Raw genomic sequence first — 18,275 nt, 5'->3', positions numbered from 1 at the left:
CTTCTCTCGTGCCCCTCCCCTCCGCCGCCCGGCTCCTCCCCTCCCGGGACCCCAGCCCCGCTCCTCCCGTGCCCCTCCCCCGCCCCCGCTGCCCGGCCCGGCCCCTCCCCTCCCCTCCCGGGACCCCAGCCCCCACCCCTTCTCCGGTGCCCCTTCCCCTCCGTCTCCCCCGAACCCCAAACCCCCTTCTCCCGGGCCGCTCCCCTCCGCTGCCCGGCCCCTTCGCCTCCTCGGGGGGGGGGGGGGCCCACCCGGGGGGGCCCACCCCGCCCCGCCCCGCCCCCGCCTCCTCCGGCGCCCCTCCCCCCGCCGCCCGGCCCCTCCCCTCCCGGGGCCCCCAGCCCCACCCCCACCCTCCGGGCGGGCGGCGCGGCAGGGGGCGCTGCGCGGGCCGAGGCGCGGCTGCTGGCGGGCGGGCGGCGGGAGGAGGAGGCCCGGAGGAGGCGGGGGCGGCGGCAGGCGGGGGGCGGGGAGCCGAGCGCGAGAGGGAGGCGAGCGGCGAGACACAGGCTGCGAGGCTCCAGCGAGCGAGCGAGCGAGCGACGAGCGAGCCCGGGAGGGAGGGAGGGAGGGAGCGAGGGAGCGAGCAGCCGCGCCGCCGCCTCGCAATCCGCCGCCATCCCGCCGCCTCCGCGCCCGACCGCCGCCCGACCGCCATCGCCCGGCCCAGTCGCGCCCGCGGAACCAGACCAGGTGGGCCGAGGCGGCGGGGTGGCGGCGCGGGGCGGGGGACGGGGGCCGGGGGCCGGGGCGGCGGTCGGGCGCTAAGATGGAGGCGGCGCGGCCCGGCGGGGCTTTGTCTCGGCGGCGGCTGGCTGGCTGACTGACAGCGGCGAGCCCGGGCCCGGCCGCCCGCCCGCCGCCCGCCGTCCGCGAGCGCGCCGCCGCCTGGGCCCCGCCGGCCGGGGCGAGGGCCGCGGGGCCGGGCGGGGCCGGCCCGGGGGCGGCGGGCGGCCGGGCCCGAGCTCGCCATTGTTGTGCGGCGCCGCGCGGCCTGGGCGGGCGGCGGGGTCGGGGCCGGCGGGGCGGGGTGGGGGGGGGGGGTCGCCGCGTCCCGGGGCCGCCTCCCGCCCGCCGGGGGCCGGCGGCCCGGAGCGCCCCGCTGGCCTGGAAGTAGCCGGGGCGGCCTTCCTGCGCCCCCCGCCCCCCTCCCCCTCCCCCCGGGCCGGCCTGCAGAGGCCCCACCCCGCCCGGGAGTCCCGGGGTCGGGTTCCCCCCATTCCCGGGCGGGAGGTGTGGGGGGCGGCGGCGGCGGGGGGGGGGGCGCGGCGGTGCCCCTCCCCCTCGCCGAGTCGCCGGCCGGGGGCGCGCAGGGGGCAGGGGGCTCGCCGCCGCCGGCCGCCCTTTCGGTGCGCCAGCGACAGGATTATTTTCGAAATACTCCATGCTCTGCTACTGAGCGTGTTTAATAATAAACAGGATGTCGCTCCTCAGGGCCTGCCAGATGGGGTTTTTTCCCTTCCTTCTTTTTCCTTTTTCCCCCCTTTCGCCGGAGTGAGGAACAGCGCTGTCGAGACCGGGGGCCTCTGGAGTGGATTTGCCCACACACAAAGCTGGAAGGCGGTTTTCTCTTTCCTCCCTCCCTCTCTCAATACCGCGGGAGGTCCGAGCCCACCTTTCCGCGAGAAGAGGAGGTGTTTTTCGAGGGAATGGGTAGCTCGGAGGAAGTGGGGGAAACGGGGGCTGGGGAGGCTCCCCAGACGGTGTCATTTGCTCGATGGCTGCCAGGGAGAAGCCTTTAGAAGCCTTTGGTTTACGGGGTTGTTAAATTGGCCCTGAGGTTTTTCTTTCTCCGCCCCCCCCCCCCCCCCAAGATTTTCTGTGCATTTTGTGTGGCTGTGTATACATTTATCCAGTTTGGTTTTTGGAACCAGCCGTATGAAGCCGGAGCGTGGTTTCTCCGAATCTAACTGAGCCTTTTCGCTCTGTACACGGCGGTGTGGTGCAAAGAGGGCCTGGGGAGGCCCAGGCTTCGGGGTGCAAATCCTTCTGCCAGAGAAATCTAGGGTTCAGACAGCCGTCATTGGCCTAAATTTCGCATCCTCCACCTTGTAGAGTTAGGGAGGTGGGGAAAGATCTGGAAGGGCCCGGCCCGCAGGTTAGTGCTTAGCAGTAGTTTCTGCAACTGCCGTCAAGCCCTAGGATGGAATTTAGCCACCGTGATGCCACCCGTAGGGCTGACTGACCTGATGGAGCTGGTGCAGATGCCACAGGTGCTGGGCTAAGGCGTGGACCGGAGAGGAATGGAAGGCGCCGAACGTCTCTGGAGCACTTGGCTCATTCGGTGCTCAGCCTCTATGGGGAGACAAGGATGGGAGAGAGTGGCGTGTGGAGCTCCCAGGAACTGATGGTAGTAAGTCCGTGTCGTCGGGTCTGGGCTGCTTGCCCCCTCCCAGGCACGTTTACAGCTTTGTTTAAGGCAGACTTAGAACAGTGAGAGAACAAGCAGAGGCCGGGGACTTTGGAGGATGACTGCTTTCCTTTGGGGATGGCAGATGACCACTTGGGGAGCCTGTGCCTGCTCGGGCAAGTGTCTCTCCTGGAGCCCGCATTCCGGTCTTCATCGGCTTACCCTCGGCAAGTCTCTGAGCCGCGGCTGCTGCATCTGTGAAATGGGAATGATTATGCCTTGCCTGGAGTATCTGTTGGGGCTCTTGTGAGCCTCATATTCTGTTTGTACAGCAAACCGCTTCGTTCTGTGGGAGGGTGACGAGAATGTGTCTTGTTCTTGTTGATTTCCCGCTTTTCTCATCCTTTCTCAGCTCCTGAACTTTTTCTCCTGTTCTCCTGGCTGATGGCGCCGTGACTTCCCCACCCCAGATTCTATCCTTAGCTAGTATTTGCGTGTCACGGCCACTACTCGGGGCCTGGAAGCAACAGAACGGCCTAGAACAGCTAGGCTGCCCTGGGGTGTTTATTAGAGACCATAGGGAGGACTGAGGCTAATGCAAGGGAAACTGACCCCCGGTCTCGGTCGTGGGTGAGGGCCGAGACCCAGGTTATGTCTGGGCCACACCTGTAGCATGTTTGTAGACGGCCCCGGAGACGCTCTGCTTGGGCTTACTGTGCTTCTGCAGTCTCCTGGGCAGTTGTTTTGGTACATTCTGGCATTCCCCCAACCATCTTGGTTTTGTTGTGTTCTCTTTTTTTTTTTTTTTTAAACCTCCTTGGAACCTCCTCCAGGCCCACTGGCTGCGGGACTGAAGACATCTTAGCGGGGGCCCTGTCTTTAGTTTTCCCAGCTTCCTGCCTCTTGGCCTGTCTTTTCTATCGGATTTCATTGTGGCCAGGTCTGGCCCTGCACTATTACTTAGGGAAGGAGAAGAATCGGCTGTCCTTCCCCTTAAGCTTTTGGATTACCTGTGAATTTCAGTTACCCAAGGCTTTATGGAGGGGCCATGTTTCTGCCCATTGTGGGGGCCTGCCTGCAGCGGCCTGGGTCCTTTGCAGTCTCCTTCAAGCCCAAATGGGTAAAGAGCCTGGGGAAGGGAGAGCCAGAAAGCCCTGGGAGAGTAGAATTTCAGGAATGGCAAGTCAGAACTAGTTCCAGCACGGACTGGTTGCCTGGGGGCCCTGCGGAGGGATTTTTGTTGTGCCCCTTCACCATCCCCCACCCCCTTTTAAATTTCAGTTCTCTTTTCTCCTGAAGGATTATTTTATTGTACTTGAAAGATTATTCTTTTTCTTTTTTTTTTTTTGGCTTGCACAAAGTACTGACTCATGTTGCTAATGGCTGTGTGCTGGTTGGATGTCTCATTATTCTACCATTTAAGATTGATCATTTCTGTGTTGGTTTCTGTTTCACACCAGAATAGGCCGGGTGGGTCAGGACATGTATTTCTAAATTTGATAATGAGGCTTCTCTACTATCAAGCGTATGTGTCTTGTTATGGGCAGGCAGATCTTAAGTGGGGCCTGTCTACACTAGATTTTAAGGCCGTGCGCTCCCCTTGAAAAATAGTCTCCGGCGGAGAGCTGTGGGGCTTTGTGCTCTGAATCTCGAGTTCGGTCAGGGGTAACCAGACTGCTTTTCAAGTCGTAGCTCAAGTTTCTTAAGAAAGTCTCATTTTTTTCTGGGCCTTGTGTGGACTTGGGAACCTTTGGTCTGTCATTTGGACGGAGAAATAAAGCTGGTGGTGCTCAGGACGGATGAGAAAGACTGAGAGCTTTCTGGTGGACGGAAATTGTGGATGACAAGCTTTTAGGCTTCAAAGCCCAGGCCGCCTCACCTGGGAGCTCCAAGACCCCGGCTCCGTTGTCGGATCTGTGTCACCGATCGTGTCTGTGGCTGGCGTGTGCGAAGCCTCGGCCCCGGGAGAGAGGCTTGCTCTGGTGACTTGAGCCAGAAGTCCGGGTTGAGTGTTGCTGTTAGCTGTACTTGTTGATTTTGTTTTTTGTCCCCCGCCCCGTGTGGCCTGAGCTGAGGGCTGGGTTGCTTCTGTATGATGCTGGCAGCCGCACTGGTTTGTAGAGCTCTCTGCCTGTAGCGGGAGCGGTCTGTGGGCAGAGTGAGGTCTATCTTGGGTTGCTGGCGGCCCTTCACGTTCCCTCTGAGAGCACGTTCTTCTCCCACCTCTGCAGCTGGTTTTGGAGCTCGGGCTCTGGATCCTTTCTCCCTCTCAGCCTCTTTCCTCTCGGTGGCGGTGTGGCGAGGCAGTATGTAGCGCCTTTAAGAGTCACTGTCCTGCACCAGCTACTCCTTGAGCGTGTACTGTTTGCCAGGCGTTGTGCAAGGCCCTAGGAGTACATTCTTCCCTATTCATAAGAATCACATCTTTATTAAAGAAAAAAAAAGGGAAATACTGAAAGAATAAAGATAAAAAAATATAAAACACCTCTAAGCTCACCATGTGGAGAGAACTACAGACAAGACTGGTGTATTTTTTTCCTTGGCTTACGTATTTGTTTTTTCAAAGTTAGGAAAATACTATATACGCTGTTCACAATTTATAGTTCTTGGTTTTTTGTTTTTTTTTTTTAATTTTTTTTTTCAACGTTTATTTATTTTTGGGACAGAGAGAGACAGAGCATGAATGGGGGAGGGGCAGAGAGAGAGGGAGACACAGAATCGGAAACAGGCTCCAGGCTCTGAGCCATCAGCCCAGAGCCTGACGCGGGGCTCGAACTCCCGGACCGCGAGATGGTGACCTGGCTGAAGTCGGACGCTTAACCGACTGCGCCACCCAGGCGCCCCAGTTCTTGGTTTTTTTAATGTTTATATTTATTTTTTGAAAGAGCACAGATGGGGGAGGGGCCGTGAGAGGGGGACAGAGGCTCTGCACTGAGAGCCGTGAGCTCGAGGTGGGGCTCGAACTCATGAACCACGAGATCATGACCAGAGCCGAAGTCAGACACTCAACCGATCGAGCTGCCCAGGTGCCCCCATGGTTTATAGTTCTTACCGTTAGAGTATATTTTCTTAACTTATCGAGAACATATTTTTATTTTATTTCATTTTATGTTTTTAATTTTTTACAGTTTATTTATTTTGAGAGAGAGAGAGTGCGTGCATGCACAAGTAGGGGAGGAACAGAGAAAGAGGGAGAGACAGAATCCCAAGCAGGCTCCACACTGTCAGCACAGAGCCTGATGCAGGGCTCGAACCCACAAACCGTGGGGATCATGACCTGAGCCGAAACCAAGAGTCGGACGCCTAACTGACTGAGCCACCCAGGCGCCCCTACTTTATTTTATTTTTTTTTTTAAGTAAGCTCTCTGCCCGACACGGGGCTTGAACTCACAACCCTGAGATCAAGCGTTGCACGCGCTTCACTGACTGAGCCAACTAGGCCCCCGGAAAACGTTTTAGTAACTGTGTAATTGCTTTATATGGATTTGCCATGATTTTTTTTAATTCTGTTAGACATTTAAGTTGTTGTTACCCATTTTTCCTTCACGTAAACAAAATTTTAGGGCACATCCTCCCATGTAAATCTTGGTGTATGTTGCTCATGATTTCCCATAAGTGGCATTTCCTGCCCAGAGAGAATGCAGGCTCCTTCTTCAGTTCTGTTTTCTCCTTTAGCCCTTGTCCCTTTTGACTCCCAAGGTGGCTTCCTGCCTGAGCCACCAAGTTCTGGGCGTCCCGGACCTGGCCGTTTCAGTCCTGGCTAAGCTGTCTGATGAGTGAAGTTTGGGGTTTTAATCCATCTACTGGGTTGAGTCTGAACCAAGTGTCTTGACTTCAACATTTACCAGTCTGAGGCCACATGGCTGTTGGTGCCACGTTTGTGTTCCTTGGGAGCTTGTCCAGTGGGGAGAAAGCGAGTCCCTTCCTTAAAGAGGCCTCCGGACCTCTCAACCCGATTGTGTCATCATCTCCCTTGATTCTTTCCTTTTCTCCGTTGCTGTTCTCCGTAGTTCTTTTCCCAACTTTAAATACACTTTCTTAAACAGTTATTTTATTGTGAAATATACGTAAGGTTTGTCATTTTAGCCATTTCTAAGTGTACGATCAGTGGCGTTAAGTACATTTACAGTGTTGTGTAACCGCCACCCCCCTCCAGAAAGTTGTCACCTTCCCAAACCGAAACTCTGTGGCCGTCAAACACTGACTCCTCACTTCCCGTCCCTCAGCCCCTGGCAGCGACCGTCTGCTTTATGTCTCTCTGAGAGGAATCATACACCATTGGCCCTTTGTGTCTGACTTCACGCTTTCAGGGTTTGCCCAGGCTGTGGCGGGTGTTCGAACTCCGTTCCTCTTGGTGGCCGAATAGTATTCCATATTCTGTTTATATATCACATTTTGTTTACCCCTTCATCTGTCAGTGATGACAGCTTTTGAATGCAGTTTTGCTGTTTATTGACGGGTACGTTTTCCCCAGTGGGGTGAGTGAGGGAGGGGGGGCCAGGAAGCAGCATTCTGTTTCCTGTTTGCTGTGCTCTGTGTCTGACACAGGGAGGGGGCTCAGGTGCGGAAGCAGTGGAGCTGCAGATGAGGTGCGTGGGAGTCAAGGCCATCCCAGCCTAGGTGTGGGGTGGTCAGGGAAGACCTTCTGGAAACTACGGCAGACTTGAAATCAGCACCTGACCAAGAGCATGTGATTCTTGATCTCAGGGTTGTGAGTTTGAGCCCCATGTTGGGTGTAGAGATTGCTTTAAGAAAAAAAAAAATTCTTAAAAAGAACCAGGCACCTGTTGAAAACAGTATGCCAAGCCCCCTGGAGTATTAAAAATGTGTTTCTAAGTTGGAATCAGAACCGTGTGAGCCACGGTAGAAAACTTGCCGGTCAGCTTGCTTTGCAGGACGCGAGAGCCCTTTGGACGGGAACCTGTTAGGCGAGTACTTTGCTGTGGCTGGTGGCCAGCCGGGGGGGGGGGGGGGGGGGGGTCGCCTTCTTATTTTATTTCATAGTCGCGAGTCGACTTCTCCCACCGGGGCTTCGAGATCATCTCTTTGTGTAGGATGGGATGCGTTGCCGCAGGACCAACTGGGAAAAGGAGGTCATCCCCGGCACTCTTTCCACTCTCTCCACGGCTCCTTTGTGTCTTCCAGCGCTTTTTTCGGGAGGTGTTGTTTACATACAGTTCAGAGCTTAAAGAACTGCTCTGTTTCAGGCGCTACAGAAACATAGGCCTGTCTGGGAGCGGTGCTGCCTGGCCGACCTGCCGGGGGAGTGAATGGGCTGAGTGTTCCGAAATAGCTGGGGACAGTGGAAACGTTGTCCTAAGGCAGAAAGTGGAATTTTTTTTTCCCTGATAGAAAATTAATTACAAAAGTATACACGCTCATTAAGAAAGAGAAAAAGCAAGTGTATGAGGGAAAATGAAAGCTCTTTCCTTTCCAGGCAGTAACTACTGTTTACAGCTCAGTGTGTTTATCCTCCCAGACTCGACTCTTTTTTTTTTTTTTTTAAAGTTTATTTATTTTGAGGGCGGGGGAAGGGCAGAGAGAGAGCGTGCGAGTGCTCTCCAGAGGATTCCAAGCAGGCTCCGCACTGTCAGCGGGAGATCATGACCTGAGCCGAAACCCAGAGCGGGCCGCTTAACCCACTGAGCCACCCAGGCGCCCCCCACCACATGCATTCTTAAACACATCAAGAGCATGTTTTCATATTAATGCGTACCGGTGTGTTACGCTTCTAACATTTTTAAAATAATACTTCTGAAGCTTTTAAAAAATCTACAAGCGTATGAAGAAAAACAAAAATAGCTAGTAATTCCACGACTCAGATATTTCCAGTTGACTTTTTTCAAGAAAACAGTTAGGAAAGTTACGCTGTATTAAAAGTGTAAGGGCTCTTCCCCAGTCTCTCTGTAGAGAAACCACCATGAGAAGTTTGTCATGCCTTCCAGAAAACAGTTGTGCACATGGATGCCACGACAGTCCGTACAGATGGATTACGTCGTCTGTTTTAGCAATGCAGAGGATGTTTTGTGCATACACTTGGTTTAATCTGTTTCCCATTGGTGGACATTGGGGCTGTTTCTAACTTTTGGGTATTGCACAGTTTTGGTAAAATTCTGCCAGTTTTCTCTTGAGAAATGTATAACTTGCACATAATTGCATGTGTTTCTGTAGTGTGGACCCTTCGAGATGAATAGCATTTTGGAAAGAATTCTGCTAAATTCCTCTTCAAAAAACTTTGTGTCGGGGGCACCTGGGAGGCTCAGTGGGTTAAGCATACGACTTCAGCTCAGGTTATGATCTCGCGGTTCGTAGGTTCAAGCTCCGCATCGGGCTCTGTGCTGACAGCTCAGAGCCTGGAGCCTGCTTCGGATTCTGTGCCTCTTTCTCTCTGCCCCTACCCCACTCACACTTCCTCTCTCCCTCTCTCTCTCAAAAATAAGAATAAGTTTAAACCCGACTTCGTGCCCATTTGTAAATAATAGTATAAATCTGAGAGCGGGTGTTTCTGGACTGTGGACTTTACTAACCCTATAGCCTTTAACTTGTCATTTTGGATGAATGAGCACGGTTTCCCAAATCAAAAGCAGTCACTGTTTCGGACTTGCTCTAGTAGTCCGTGTCGAATCTTAGGGTTTTTTTTATGGAAGCAGTATTCACTGTGGTCTTCTGGTGCTGGAGTGGTGCCCTGGGCACCTCACGGGGGGAAGGTCAGGGTGGGAACCAGAAGGAGGTTGTGGAGAGAGGCACAGGTAGCCTCTTGGCACAGATGGTTTCTTCCAGCCTTTGCACACTGGAGCCTAGCCTCTCTGGAGATTTCTGAGGCTCCCGTTTTGCAGCCCTTGGTGGTTTTGTTGCTGTTAACATTTCTTACGGTGTGGAACTTACTTGGAGGCCAGCTCTCCGTTGCATTTCCTGATAATGGCTCTTAGGCAGATCCGCTCAACCGCTTGGCTTCAGGGCCCACGTCTCTCTCCCTTCTAGCTATTCAAGGAAATCACACTTCCTGGGCGAAGTGACTGCAGAAAGGAAGCCCCTGGAAGTGCCTGGATGGTATTTCATCAGGCGGGGTTGGGAAGGATTTGTGCTTGTGCCCAGGGGAGGTACCCTTTGGGATTATACTGCTCCTGCCCTTGAGGGCTGTTATTGTTAGCTTGAACTGGAAGCAGTCGCTGGCAGAGTTGGGAATGCCTTGCCCTCTCCTCTGCTCCCTTTCCCGATGGAGAGTAGCCCTCGGCTTTGAGGTCCACTGGCTTCATATCCAAGTTCGTCCATCCACTTGTGAGCCCGGTGATTTAAGGTTATTTAATCTTTTGGAGTCTCTGTTCTTGTCTGCAAAATGGGGGGTAATAATGCCATCCTCCTGGAAGGGGGAGGGATTCAGTGGGTCCTGTACCAAAGTGTGTAGAAGGTACCAGGCAGGAGGCAAGCAGGCTCGCAGTAAACAGTAGCTATTAATGGTTCCTGGATACAGCACTAGTCAAGGGCCTGGGGGTTTGGAGTAGGCAGGCGTATACACTTGGGGCTCATTTGTTTACTAGATGTGGCTGTTTCTAATAGTGTGCTAAGTCCTGTGCTACGTGCAGAAGATTTAGACCCAAATCAGATAGCCCCTGTCTTCACCTCCAGGAGCTCAGACACCTTAAGCAGGGGCCTCCCCGAGGGGCAGGTGCATCGGAGCACTTTCTGCCATACTTGTCTTCGTTCAAGGTAAATACTGGCATCTGGTCACTTGCTGGCGCCCTGTGCTGTTGCAGGTAAATGTCTTGCTAGGAATAAAGATAGGTGCACTCAGGCAGTTCACGGGTGCGAGGGAGGCCCTGCCGCTTGCTGGGCTACGACCTGTCTCGGCATCAGGCAAACGGGAGTGTTCATTTCCATCATTTCCATCTACTTGCTGGAGGACCTTGAACAAGTGCCATTCATCCCTTCGGGCCTCCGTTTCCTGCCAGATGGGGATGAAACCTGTCGTACGGTGTTGCGGTGACCACGGCACCTACTCAGCTCAAACAGTGTAAGGTGTTGATTCTGTATCGCTCAGTTTACCCAGACCTTAAAAACAATGTATCAGTAATGACACAGGCTTGTTACAAAAATGCCCAAACGCTTCAGAAGTGCCCAAAGTAGAAAGTGAGTCACTTCTTCCCGCCCACTATTCTGCTTTCAGATGAGATAGGGCGCATTCGGGGTGGGATGGCCGTAGACCGCCGTCCCTTTTTCAGATCAGTTGATGAGTGCAGTCTTGAGAGCAATTTTGTTTTCCACTAATGGGAATGCTTTATGCATATGAATTCTAAATCGGAAGTGACCACTGGAAAATAGCTGATAGGTGCTTCTAGGTATATCTTAATATAAACAAAGGTAAATAAAAGACACTTTATACGTGGTTTCCATATATGTTGTGTATTTAACGTATATGTTAAATGTATGATTGGCTGTGTTATAGATTTAGATAATATTTCCTATAATATATATTTATGTAATTTATATATTATCACGGGGGTCCTTTCTTGTTCTCTTAAGGAATAAAACAAAAGGCCCTTGTAGTTCCTTGCACCCGGGTGAGTCATGACGCTGTGCCGGTCATACCGAGCAGTGGCAAGAGGAGATTTAATGAGCCATTGTGGCCCTGCAGAGGTCTTGCGGTTGTGCGATTTGGTGTTGACACGGGGAGTGGGGAACAAGGTGGGCCGTGTGGTCTGTGGTGTGAACTTGTTAGGGTGGAGAGCAGCACACACGGCCTGTGGTAGTTCGGGGATGGTGGCGGAGACGATGGAGCGGGGAGGGGGCCCGGGATTTGTGAGAATAGAGCTCCATCGGTGGGGGTGACAGCTCTAAGACCTGTTACGAATGATAAGTGAGTGGAGTTGGTGTGTCAGCCGTGGGCGCACATGTTCCTTTTGACCTGTGACTGGCTTGGCGCGCCTGTGAGAGCCCCTGGGGACACTTGGCTCTTATTTTTGGGCTCTTTCTTTTTGTTACTTCAGACCTGGTCTTGCCCGATTGGAGGCCCAGTGGCTGTAATCATCCTGGGTTTCCTGTGGTGTCTGAGGCTTGGGGAATAAATAGCCTGTGGGTTCCGGGGCTCTAGTGCTCTGGGCTTTGTTGGAGATCGTTTAAACCAACTGAGCCCTTTTAGCACCACCACCCCCCCCCCCCCCCCCCGCCCCTGCCTTCAGCATATTTGGGTTTGTTAATTTATTTTCTTCAAAGAGAAGGTGGAAGGTGGATTTGCAGGGGCTGAGTTGTTGATGAAACATCTCTGCGTAAGCACAGCCCCTAGTGTGTGTGGCTCGCCTCTGGGTCGACATGAGTTGCTGAGTGACAGAACACAGAACGGAGTGACCTGGGCCTGTTCTTCCTTCACCTGTGGCCTCCACGTGGGGGTGATAGTTAGGACACCCACCTCTGCGGTGGTTAGCAGGGTCCTCTGTGCAGTTGTGACTGTGATTGAGGCAGCCTGGTGAAGTATTTCCTCGCCGGATTAAAGGGCGCATCACCTCCGGGTGGCATGGCTTGTTGCTAGGGAGTCTCCTTTGGGGCTTGTCAGGAGGCCACTGCTGCCTCCCCCCTGCCTCCTCAGGGTGCAGCCACGAGAGTGCCACCGTTCGAGCAGGGCTGCAAGATGGGGTCTTCGTTTGTTGCAAGTGGGGCGCGTTCTGCAGCCCTCAGGGTGCCCCTGCCAGAGGGCATCTGTCTCCCGGGAGGTTCACCTGGGGAAGGGTCTGGAGTCCGCAGCGCGGGGCCGGGTTACAGCTCTCATCTGCTGCCTCTCAACTCCTTGGGCGCAAACTAGAAACCTGCTCCGTGGAAAAGTCAGATGGTCCGCAAGTGTTGGCCCGAGTGCGTATAGGTGTGTGGACTGCGATGTTGGCTGTAGCATTATTCGTCATAGCACACAGCTGGAAGTCGTTTATGTATCTGTCTGTAGGGCAGTGGGTAAAGGCGCAGCTACACTGTGAAATACAATTAGGCATTCAAACGATGAGATAGATCTGTATGTGTTTTCTTGGAAAGATGACCCCAGTGTACTAAGAGAGTGAGCTACAGCATAATATGGAACCTTCCCACGTTGGTGGGCTGAAACTCGAAGACCACGGGCCGCTGCTAGGTTTGTGCGAGCTGAGAAGAAACGGTATGGAGGACGTCCACCATGTTAGTGAGTTGGATCGACTTGTCGTGTTATTTGCATTTGTTACACTGGATGCGGGGTAGTAACATGTACTGGTTGCGAAGGCGCGTACAAGCGTAACAGACATGCGTGCTTGTGGGTGGTCAGGGCCAGGACTGGGCAGCTCGCGCATTACTGGCTCTTTTCCGGCAACAGCTTCGCCCAGGGTCAGTATTGTGTTCAGCCTCATCCCGAGGGCCCCGGCTCCTGGCGTTGGGGCCCTGACGGTTCACAGGAATCCACCTGATTCAGTCATGTGTCTCTGTTCATGGCCGTTGGAAACCGCTTTGTTGATCTGGTTAGAAAGAACAATCCAATTCAAATGCCGTCTCAGTTTCTGTTCTCTGCTCAATCAGACCTTACAATATAGAACATGGATTTTGGTGGCATTTGCAAAGTGCTTCTCAGTTGCTAATTTACCATTAACGGGAGGTAGAAAAGGAAGGAGAAACTGAAATAAAGGTGTATGTCTTACGTATTTCTTTTTTTTGCCAGGTCTGTGGTAAGTTTTTCCTTTTCTTGTTTCTTTTTTTTTCACTGTTCATTTATTTTGAGAGAGAGAGAGCACTTGAAAGAGTATTCATGGGGAAGGGGCAAAGGGAGAGGGAGAGAATCCCAAGCAGGCTCTGTGCTGGATCTCCTGAACTCTGAGATCATGACCTGAGCCGAAATCGAGAGTCAGATGCTCAGCAGACTGAGCCACCCATGCACCCAGTCCTTGGTAAGTTTTGACCCTGGAGAGGGAGGCCTGTGTGTGGCATGTCTATCCCGAGTGTCCGTCTCCAGCTGTAAATTGAAATTGTCTTTTTTTTTTTCTCTCAGTAAATTAACCGTATGTTCAAAAGGTGAGGCTGGCTGGGAACTCTGCAGACTGCATAGGGATTTCTAGCAGACTCTTCTGCAGGCTTCAGCCCATTCCTGTGTGCGTGTGAGCTGGGTGTGTAGTGACTGACCCCATGGCCCATGAAGAAAGGAGCCATACAGAGTTTAAGTTGGTCAGGAGTGATGACAGGGTCCCTGGAACCATTCAGGTACTGTGGCTTAGAGACTCAAGACAGACCCCTGTAGGGGCACCTGGGTGGTTCCGTCGGTTAAGCGTCCTTCCGACTCACGGTTCCTGAGTTTGAGCCCCGATTTGGATTCTGTGTCTCCCTCTCTCTCCGTCCTCCCCACCCTCCCACCCCCCACTTGCTGGCACACCCGCTGGGGCCACAGGACTCTTGTTAGAGTCCCTCACCTGATGTGGTGCCTCCTCAGACCCCACCCCAGCCCACATTTGACCTGGACACTCACCACGGCCCCAGGAGCACTGGGAGAGCTGGGGGGTACTGTGGGCATTTTATTCTGGTGGCCACGTGGTCATTCTCTGGTGCCCACATGGGTCCATGCTTCAGAGCAGACCTGAATGTCAGACTGAGCTGGGTTTAGGCTCAGGTTTTACAACGTCCTAACTTGTTGATAGTGACCTTGGGCCACTCTTTTAACCTCACAGACTTGGTGTCCTGTCTGTGAAATGAGGTACAAATAGCTGTTTCTCAGTGGTTTATCTGTTTTATTTCTTGGTTCAAAGAACTGTTTTTAATTCCATTTTATTCCAATGTATTCAGTTACATTCATTCATTTATTTTCGGTTCATTTTTCTTCATTGTTTCCGCTTTCCTTTGCATTCCATTGTGTCTTTTTCTGACTTCTAGAATTGGATGCTTAATTTAATCTCATTCTTTTCTCTTGGAAATTTAAAGTTTTTTGGGGCACCTGGGTGGCCCAGTTGGTTAAGCGTCCGACCTCGGCTCAGGTCATGATCTCGCGGTTTGTGAGTTCGAGCCCCGCGTCGGGCTCTGTGCTGACAGCTCGGAGCCTGGAGCCTGCTTCGGATTCTGTGTCTCTCCATCTCTTGGTCCTTCCTCTCTGCTCATGCTCTGTGTCTCTCTGTCTCTCAATAATAAATAGACAAAAATTTTAAAAAAAAAAGGAAATTTGAAGTTTTTAGATTATTAAATTTCCTTTGCGTATAAATTTGTTTTAAAAGTTTTGATAGTGTAGTGTTCTCCTCCATTTGTGGTTTTCTAGGGATTCTGCATCTATGGTTTTGAATTTCCCTTTGCTTCAGAATTTTTTAAGAGTGTTTTAAGTTTTCCAACCGGTAGTGTTATTTTTTTACTTCTGCTTTCATTATGTCTTCTTTTATTGCACTGTGGTCAGAGAGTTTTGCTTTTCAGAATTTGGGTTTTTCCTTAAAGTTTCATATGTAGTAATTTCTTTCTTTCTTTTTTTTTTTTTAAGACTTTATTTTTAAGTAATCTCTGCCCCCCAATGTGGGGCTTGAACTTACAACCCAGAGACCAAGAGTTGCGCGCTTCATCGACCTGGTGAGGCAGATGCCGTGTAGTCCCTTTCTGAACATGTTGGCTGATCTACCTTAATCAGACCATCTGTGATCTTCTCTCTTTTGAGTGGGCTTTATCCACCAAGGTGCAGAGATTTTTTTCCCCAGTGTTTTCTATTTAACAATGATTTTTTTCAATGACTTTTTTTTTTTCGTTTTGAAGTTACTCTGCATATATAGGTTTGCACCAGTCTGTGTTTTCGTTACGGATTGCCCCCTGATGCTTATAAAATGACTCTCTGTTCTGCTTTTTTTTTTTTGTACGTGCTTTCATTCAGCGTGATATCTGTGAGTTTCATCAGTGTGGTTTGTGTGTGACAGTTTATTCATTCCCATTGTTGAATAGCATTCCATTATGTGGGTATGATATTTGTTCTAGTGGTGATAGACTTTTAGCTTCCGTTAGTTTCCATTTTGAGCTATTCCCGAATGATGCTGCCGTGCACCTTCAAACAGATATCCCTGGACGTGTGTGCGAACTTGTTCTGTTGGGTACGTACCCAGAAATGGGAAGGTTGGGTCGCAGGGTCGGCATATGTGTGGCTTTAACGGACGGCTGCCAGTTTTCCAGTGATTTTACCAACGGGCACGTCCACTGGCAGTGCGGGGCAGCTGTCCTGGCCACGCATATCACTAGCGCTTGGCCTTGTGAAGATGTCAGTTCTTCCGAATTTGAACTCTGGGTTCCATGTGATTTCGGTAAAAATCCCAGCAGCCTTTCTTTTATTGTTGTTTTGTTTGGAAATTGACAAACTGATTCTGAAATTTATACGAAAATGCTGAGAGCCAAGAATAAAGCAGTCTTGAAGAATAGCAAAGCTGAAGGACTTATCCTACCAGATGTCAAGACTTTATAAAAGCTGCAGTAATTAGGGCAGCACAGTGTTGTCAGAAGGACAGACAATAGGCTGTTAGAAGAGAGATCTTGAAACAGACTTCACAGAAGCCCGTTTACGACAAGGGTGCCTCACGACAAAGGGAAAAGATGGCCTTTTCAAAAAAGGTACTGGGAAAATAAATCTTCTGCCTCAAATCATATCCAGAATCAGGTTTACATAGAGCATAGAGCTGACCATGAAAGATGAGACAGTAAAGCTTCTAGAAGAAAACAGGAGAATATCTTTCCGATTTCAGGTAAGACAAAATTCCTTACGTGGGAAAGCACACCAGAACGGATACATTGGTTGGTAAATTGAATGACAATAAAACTTGAATCTTCTCCTTTCTTGCAAATGCTCAGTAAAATGCAGCAAATGCTGTTTTCACATTGCACAGATACATTAGGTAGTTGTGAGCGCTGTTTACCTCCTGGAACCCTCCCCATCTTCTTGCCTGTCGTGCAGTGGCCATCTTGGGCTTCCTTTGCATGTCATCCTGGGACCTTGTCCCTCTGTGCTGGATCCCTTGTTTCCTGGATCCCATGTGTGTACCAGTCGGGTAGTTTGAACATCAAGTAATCGCAACTATCTTAAGCTGCCTCGAACCACGAGGACGTTATTGACAGAGGAACCAGGTATGTTAATTGTCTGGGTGGGTCATGAACCCATGCTGAGCCGCTGAGCCAACAGCCCAGCCCAGCCAAGGGAATGGGCTTCTAGACCCTGCATACCACGCCCCCAACCCAGCAGGGTGTGGGTCAGCCCCCTCAGGCTGGGGAAGGACGGGATCACTTTTCCTCTAGGAAAGAGGAAGGGAGAATTAGCATCTATGACGTTTGCTTCTGTGTTGGATTGCTCTCTCGTTTGTTAGAGTATATTCCTCTGGAACTTTCTATGAAGGTATATGTTTTGAGTCCTCATGTGAGTCTGAAAGTATCTTTTTCTATGCCCATGTTTGATTTGGTCAGCTGAGTATTGGATTCTAGGTTGAAAATCCTTTTCCAGGGAGAGGAACGATGTGGATGAGAAATGCAGACACACATCATTGTTGTTCATGAGTCTTCATGGCCGTTCTCATTGCTTCTACCTAGTACGTGGGGTGCTTTCATAAACTTTGGGGTTCTTCTCTTTGTCCCTCATAATACTGGAATGTCACCTTGTACTCTGTTCTTTTCACGTCCGTTATTCTGAGCACTAGGGGTGCCCTTGCAATCTTGGGCACTTCAGCTCTGGGGATTTTTCATGTTTTTTTCATTTGATAAATTCTTCTCCCCTCTTTTCCTCTCTGTTTTTATCACTCCTGGTTAAATTTGGACTCCTGGGTCCATCCTTTAATTTTGGGTTGACGGAAAGACTAGCATTCATCTCTTTGTTAATTTCCTGAGATTTTCTTCACTTTATTTTTCATTTTTTCTATTGAAATTGAAGTTAAAATTTAGAAGAGTTTGGATTTACACAACAGTTGTAGTTTCTGTATACTGTGCTGCCGGTTTTTCCTATTACAAAGTTCTAACGTTAGTACGGTTCTTTGTCCCAATTAATTACCCAGTACTGATACGTTATTATTAATTGAAATTTTATTAGAGAGCATGTGCACACGCAGGGGCGGAGCCAAGAGACAGGGAGAGACAGAATCCCAAGCAGGCTCCGTGCTGTCAGCACGGAGCCTGTTGTGGGGTTCCATCCCACTAACCTGTGAGATCATGACCTGAGCCCAAATCAAGAGTTGGCAGCTTACCCAACTGAGCCACCCAGGTGCCCCTTAGATTTTGTTACTTTTATACTTAACGTCCTTTTTCTGTTCCAAGATACCACATTTAGTGTTCATGCCTCCTTGGTTCCCTCCAGACTGACCGTTACCCAATTTGCCTTGTTTCTGATGAACTTGACAGTTTGAGGGGTACCGGCCCAGTATTTTCTAGAATATCTGTCAGTTGAGATTTGTCTGCTGTTTTTCTCATGATTCACGTGAGGTGGTGGGGTTTGGCCTATCCGGTATTTAATACTTCCTAGGGCTTTTTCTGATTGTCCCTGAAGAAAAGAAACCCTGTTTTTATTGGATGGGTGTAGGATCTTTCGATTTCCTGAGGATATTAATTTTATGTTACTTTCTTTTTTTCTTTTACTGTTATTTTAAAATTCATTTATTTTTGAGAGAGAAAGGTGGGAGAGGGGCAGAGCCAGAGGGAGACACAGAATCCGAAGCAGGCTGCAAACTCTGAGCTGTCAGCACAGAGCCTGATGTGGGGCTAGAACCATGACCTGAGCCAAAGCCAGACGCTTAACCGACGAGCCACCCCGGAGCCCCTAATTTTATGTTACTTTATTTTTTTTAATCTTTGGTTCCTGGTGTTGTCTGTTTCTTCCAGGTTCTTTTGTCTGCGTTTTTTGTATCAGCCTTTTTGTGAGGCCCTTCAGATGACTATGGTCTTGGGCACACACAGCTGATTGAGGATGGGGTGGCTGGCTCTGGGTGCCTACCTCCCTGTAGGG

The 18,275-nt window shown here is 51.0% G+C and overlaps 1 protein-coding gene across 11 annotated transcripts in view; it reads left to right on the top strand.

The window, feature by feature from the left end:
* Nucleotides 1-534: 534 nt before the first annotated feature.
* Nucleotides 535-18,275, top strand: part of PRRC2B (proline rich coiled-coil 2B) — a 90,417-nt gene continuing 72,676 nt past the window's right edge. For all 11 annotated transcript variants that reach the window (XR_008290884.1, XM_053204484.1, XM_053204493.1 and 8 more), the window contains exon 1: nt 535-693. The gene's annotated coding sequence lies outside the window, so the exon portion shown is untranslated. The remainder of the gene's footprint in view (nt 694-18,275) is intronic.

The sequence above is a fragment of the Acinonyx jubatus genome, chromosome D4 (assembly GCF_027475565.1).
Source record: "Acinonyx jubatus isolate Ajub_Pintada_27869175 chromosome D4, VMU_Ajub_asm_v1.0, whole genome shotgun sequence".
Taxonomy (NCBI): Eukaryota; Metazoa; Chordata; class Mammalia; order Carnivora; family Felidae; genus Acinonyx; species Acinonyx jubatus.
This window is presented reverse-complemented; position numbering and strand designations above follow the sequence as displayed.